The sequence below is a fragment of the Salvia splendens genome, unplaced genomic scaffold (genome assembly GCF_004379255.2).
Source record: "Salvia splendens isolate huo1 unplaced genomic scaffold, SspV2 ctg246, whole genome shotgun sequence".
NCBI classification, from domain to species: Eukaryota; Viridiplantae; Streptophyta; class Magnoliopsida; order Lamiales; family Lamiaceae; genus Salvia; species Salvia splendens.
In genome coordinates, this window is record NW_024598884.1 from 66,575 (window position 1) to 73,184 (window position 6,610).

Genomic DNA, 6,610 nt, shown 5'->3' on the forward strand with positions numbered 1-6,610 from the left:
GGACATTTGGGGCATCATCCCATACCACCGCGGGTACATGTTGTAGTACCCGGGCATCATCCCCACCACCGTTTGAGATTGGGGCATCATCCCCGACATTTGGGGCATCGCGGCGGACATCGGCGTACTACTGCCGACGGGAAAATAAGGCTCTTGTAACTCGCTCGTGGCGAGGGAATCGCTATCGTGGTGCTCCATTGTTCGTCGAAAGAAAAGTATTTTAGAGAGAGAGAGATACTCGTTAATACAAGTGGTGTGAATGAAATGAAGTTCAACGATACGTATTTATAGAATTATTAAAAAAAGAAATTAATGCAATAATCAGGACGTCCGCGCGGACGTCTGTGGGAGTCAATGCAATGGCGGACGTCCGCACGGACGTCACGACGGATATCCGCGGAATGCCGCGGAACTCCGGTGTCCGCAGCGGATGTCCGTATCCGTGCCTCCCTTGCACAATGGCGGACATCCCGCACGGACTTCCGGCACGCGGTCGGAATTCCGCAGGGACGGGCGCCATTGCTAATGCTCTTAACTAATCTACTATGCTATTTTAATTGTCGATTAAAAACAAAATCAGAGACTGCATCTTGTAAGTTTAGAAAATGGACTGACCAGACACATGTTTTAAAAAAATATATACTACTAATTTTATTTAAATTTAAGAACACATTCATGCATATTTCGTCCCTTTCATGTTAAAAACTCCATCATTTCTCCGAAGTTTCCCATATATTGTTGCCTTCGCAACGGTTAAAAGCTGTGTTACTCCAATTGAAGCAGCGGGTGGTGAATCCCCACTCTCTTCTTAATTACCTTCACTTCCACTTTTGTCCATTTCATATCGTTTGTGGTGTTCGACTCATTCACCTGATCATCACCCCGATTTCAATTTCAAGTATATCTTCGTTTCAATCTCATATACCTACTTTATTTTACATCATCCAATTTTAGTAGCTATCCTCTTTCAACTATTTATCGATTTGGTTGATTTTGCGAGTCGTGATTGAGTTTTTCTCGAAGTAGGCAGGAGATTTTTTTCATTATTCTTGGGATTTGGTTGGTGAAGTCCACTGCTTTTCCCCTAATTTTGATTTTTAGGTGACCGTTAAATTCAGATTAAGATATTTTACAGTAGATGCTGGTTTTGTGCTTGTGATCTAACTCTCTCTCTCTCTCTCATGATTGGCATTATTCTTAATTTTTTTTAATTATGGATGATTGCGGTCGTGATTAGTATATCCAGGTGCTACTTATTTTACTCTTCTTTACCACACTGTCAAGTTCAGCCGATAATAATTAAATTAAATAATTATCCTTAATCTGATGCTATAATTAGCAATCATTGTTTCAACAATATGCTAACTCAGACATTCTCCCAAGTCTATTACCAGAATTTGTTGAATTTGAATTTGATCTGTTTTTGCTGCTGCTAATTATGGGGTAAGAGAGAACCACTCAACCTCCCTCCCCAACCCTGATCCAAGGAATTGTATCTTCTTGTACATTCTCATTTTGATTTGGAGCTGCTGTTACCTATTAATTCTTAATGTTTGGTTGTAATGAAGCGTGGTCTCATCTTATGATGTTGGATGTTTCAAAGATAATATCAGTGATAGATCTTTTCAATTCCTAACTGTAGGTGTATGTCTTTTTCATGTGAGTGTGTCATCCAGCTATCATAAAAATTATGGTCTCCAAATAAGACAAAGTTTAGTTTCTGTAGCCTAAATTTAAGAAAAATGAAGGCTTTGGATATTTTAAGCATTTTTTTGAAAGGTTGAAAGGTGTAGTTCTTTTAGTATTTGGGATCCCTGAAGATTGCAGTACTGCTTTTATGCAGGAGATTGACTCGCAATATCAACCCACCAGACACTCGGTTGCAAATGAGTCAACCCAAAATTAAGCGTAGAATTGGGAAGTATGAGGTCGGAAGAACAATTGGAGAGGGAGCATTTGCCAAAGTTAAATTTGCCAGAAATTCCGAGACTGGAGATGCTGTGGCTCTCAAGATTCTTGACAAGGATGCCGTCCTAAAGCACAAAATGGCTGAACAGGTTATTTCTTATTTTATACCATTATAAATCATGTTCTTCTACCTAGTACATCTGATTCACCTTGTAGTCATGCCTCTGTTACTGTAATTCCTTGCGGTGAAATTTCCTTATCCATGTGGTTGATTGGTCTAACATATCTCCTAAAAATATTGGCAGATTAAGCGTGAGATAGCAACGATGAAATTGATCAAACATCCCAATGTGGTTAGCATATATGAGGTCTCTCTCTTCTCCAAAATTTGGTTTCTGTATTATGCTTGTTTAGCTGCAGAAGTTTTCTGGGAGACTCTGTTCTGTGTTTGAGAAAAATTGTATTTCTATCCATGTATATCGACACATGTCAGTCATTTGTTCAATCGGAAAAGATGTTTAATCTTATTCTGCCAAAATCTAGTATTTGCTGGAAACCTGTCGATTTAGTTGTAGCTATGCTTACATCACCTCAGTTTCTTGATTCGACTAGCTTTGAATTACTGAAAATTCTCATATTTTACAATCATTTCTTCTTCAGGTGATGGCCAGCAAGACCAAGATATTTATTGTTTTGGAGTTTGTCACTGGCGGAGAGCTCTTTGACAAAATTGTAAGATGTGAACTTCCTCCACACAGTGATATTATGTTATTAAGCGCGAGAATGATTGTACTTCATGATTTTGGGACTTTAGCATATTGTTTCCTAACATTTAATGTGGCTAATGTTGTGTTTTTTTATGCATGTGCAATAAAAATTATGATCATATATTTTAAGAAATTGACAATGTAATCAATATAGTACTTCAATAAAGCAAGCCCATATCAAACAATACAGGGTAAAGCTTGAACATTATTCACATGCACCAAGTGGAGATCAAACCTTCAGCTCCTAGAACTTCGATTATGTCATTTCTTGCAAACATCTCATGACATAAATCTCATCTTTTAGTTGGAAAGTGTACTGGCAGTTACTGTTTGTCGATTGTGTGGTTTGAATTTGAGATATGTGCCTGTGAAGGTAAATCATGGAAGGATGCGAGAAGAAGAAGCCAAGGTATTTTCAGCAGCTTGTTAATGCTGTTGATTATTGCCATAGTAGGGGGTCTTCACAGAGATCTCAAGGTATTTGACTTGCTTTAAACTTTTCTATTGATGTTACTTTATTATGCTTATCTTGCATTGCAACTGCTGCAGCCAGAAAACCTACTGCTGGATGCTGCAGGGAACCTTAAAGTTTCTGATTTTGGATTAAGTGCTTTGTCTCAACAAGTCAGGTATATCTCGGTCTAGTTTAAGAAACTTGCACCTGTCAAAATGTCATGCTTTATTTTGTTCACTTGTTTCACTGAATCTATTTATAAATTTGTAAATGAAATTTCTCGAACTATATGCGTAGTTATATGGAGTGGTTCAAAACAAAACTTCTTATTGTGAGAACTCCTGCACCGAACCTATAGAATAACTGAGCTGGACCTGTAAGTAATTCGTGATATTTGCTGAACGTAGAGTTCAGTGCAGTTACTTTATTGGTTGTTTTTTTCAGTTACTTTATATATATTGTGCAAGAGTTTTCACAGTTTACATAAGTCACAATAAAAGGTATATACATGTATGCGAACTCTTAAATAAGTATATTCCTAAAACTCTGTTCATGGCTACCTGGCAGTTTACATATTTAAGTTCAAACAGAAGTGGATAAAAATAAAAACTGTAAAGATTACTTTGGCAGGATTGATGGTTTGCTGCATACTACTTGTGGACACCAAACTATGTTGCTCCTGAGGTTGGTTACTGATATGTACTTCTTCGTTTTCTTACTCTTCTTCTTCTAGGATTTGATTGACGAGATTATGATCTTCTTAGGTCCTTAATGATCGAGGTTACATGGAGCAACTGCAGACTTGTGTGTGTGGAGTCATACTGTTTTGTGTTGCTCTCAGTTACTTGGTTTTTGATTTTTCTAATCTTATCAACTATATAAAAAGTGAGCACTTGAGAATTCCCAGTTGCATGTGTTCTTATATATTTATATTTTATTAATTTCTTATGGTGTTCTCAACTTCTATCGTATTACTACCAGATATGTTTAGCTGAATTCACCTGTCCCTTGGATTTCCTTGGTGCCATGAAATTGATAACTCGGATCCTGGAGCCAAATCCGGAGAAAGTAGACTATTATCAATTGATGGAATACTAATTCTTAGAATTGTTTGTTATTTTGTTTTCTTAAATTTGTACCACCCATTGTGCTGTGACATTTTTTCTCAAGGAAATCTGCATTTATCTGTTTAATTTGAAATATAATTGTGGACTTTTTATGTATATGAAATGTAAGCTCTATAACTTTTACATTCATGCAGCGTATTACGATTCCCGATATTTTGGAGGATGAATGGTTTAAAAAGGATTACAAGTCACCATCTTTTGATGAAAAGGAAGACGCAAATTTGGATGATGTGGAAGCTGTATTTAAGGATTCTGAGGTATTTCTTGCAAGCACATGGAATTGTTAGTTTCTTCAAACCCATAGGCCAAAATATATAGTTGTGGAAATGTCTCATATATTTTTCGCATACAGGAATATCATGTAACTGAGAAAAGGGAGGTGAAGCCAGCTGCCATGAATGCTTTGAAGTTAATTTCAATGTCAAAAGGTCTGGATCTTGGGAATCTATTTGATGAACAGGTATGAGCCCCTTTATCTTTTTCGTTTTCCAAGAATTACAGTTATTGATTACAGAAGTAGACAAAAGAATTACAGTGGAAACTTACTGGCCAATTTATCAAATAGCAGAGGTCTAAGAATTAGATGTAATTAGGTGCTATAACTTCAGAAATCCTATAGTCGATGATATTTAAGTACATATGAAATGTGTACAGATCTTCGCTGAGAGCTAGTTGTATTTGTTACAAAAATAACTGTTTAACCGTATTTAGTTATTTCAACGCTGTATATAATTATCACTGTTTAACCGTATTAGTTATTTCATGACATTATTGTTTAGGAAAGTAGTGGTAAAAGTATTGTGGGTGTTCAATCTCTTATTACATGGTGGAACTATTTTCTTACCTCATGCACTTTTGCTTCCCTGGCACTCTGATTGTAGGGATTCAAGAGAGAAACGAGGTTCACATCTAAATCCTCGGCAAAGGATATATATAGTAAAATTGAAGAAGCTGCAAAACCTCTTGTTTTGATGTCCAGAAGAAGAATTACAAGGTATATTGACTCCTAAATCAATTACTTCTGCTGTATGTCCGACCCATAATATGTACTAAAGTTAGATTTGTTCTACACATATGATTCTCACGTTGGTCATCATGGTAATAGTACTTTCTTTTCCTGTCTCAGATGAGGCTTGAAAATTCAAAAGCTGGAAGAAAAGGCAATCTCAATATCGCCACGGAGGTATACATAGTTATCTGATGAAAATTGTGACTCTTGAACCAAGTATTTGACAGTTTTTTTGTAAATACAAGGTATAGTTAATTTTTATTGGGTTGCTTTAATCAGGTTTTTTCAAGTGACCCCTTCTTTGCATATGGTTGAGGTTAGAAAAGCAAAAGGAGATACTTTGGAATTCCACAAGGTATCCTACTTCTTTGGAAGTCTTTGTCTAAAAATTTTTGATAATATTTACTTTATATAGTGCAATAGATTACATGAATGTATCGGTTTTTGCTGTCAGTAACAATCCTAATCCTAACATGAGTCACCCCCCATCCATCGTCTTTTCATTGTTGGGGTTTTTAACTAAACTAAATGATGCATTGCTGCATATGCAATCTTTATAGAATTCTCCATCTAGGGTCTCATGGATCTAAGTAGAGAAATTTAAAATAGGGCGTTTATTTACTTATTTGATACTCCCTTCCCTCCGTCCCACGTAAGTGAGGCGTATTCCTTTTGGGTCGACCCAACTAACTTGATGCATTCCTTTATTGGCTAAAAATCAACACTCTATCTCTCTCTTACCGTGGGACGGACGGAGTATAAATAGTGTGTGTAATTGTAGTGCAGAAACTACATATCTCGACTTATTCTCTTAACTTGCACAAGCATATCAATACTGGGTGAAAATCTTGTTTGTCGAAATTAAAATAGAAGCTCGTGAAATCGGATCCTGAATTGTGGCAATATTTAGTGCCCATCATTGCTTACATACTTGCATGCATTGTCATCTTCTTTATATATACGTGCGCATTTTACACGTAAATGAAGTAGAGCCAGTGCCTATATGGAACGTAATTAAGAGATACTATATCCATGCTATGTTTCTCATTTCGGTCGTATTTATACATGCAGTTCTATAAGAACCTCTCCACCTGCCTTGAAGATGTGTATGGAATCCGAAGACGACGCCCCACACAAAAAGTAGCAGTGTTCTCCGACAGAAAGCCGCAGCATTAGTCTCTTATAAGTGTGTTGTTGTTGTTGTGTGTTATTGTTATTCTTTGTTTCTCACCGGACATTTTTGCACGGCTAGATATTTGAATGGAAGTAGTTTTGATGCTGTTATGAGACTTATGAGATGAGATGTGGCTTTTGATTTAGGAAAATCCAATCTCAACTGTATATT

General features: G+C 36.6%; 1 pseudogene; it reads left to right on the forward strand.

Annotated features, from left to right (window-relative positions):
* Positions 1 to 1,423: 1,423 nt before the first annotated feature.
* LOC121789462 lies at positions 1,424 to 6,441 on the forward strand (annotated as a pseudogene).
* Positions 6,442 to 6,610: the final 169 nt, after the last annotated feature.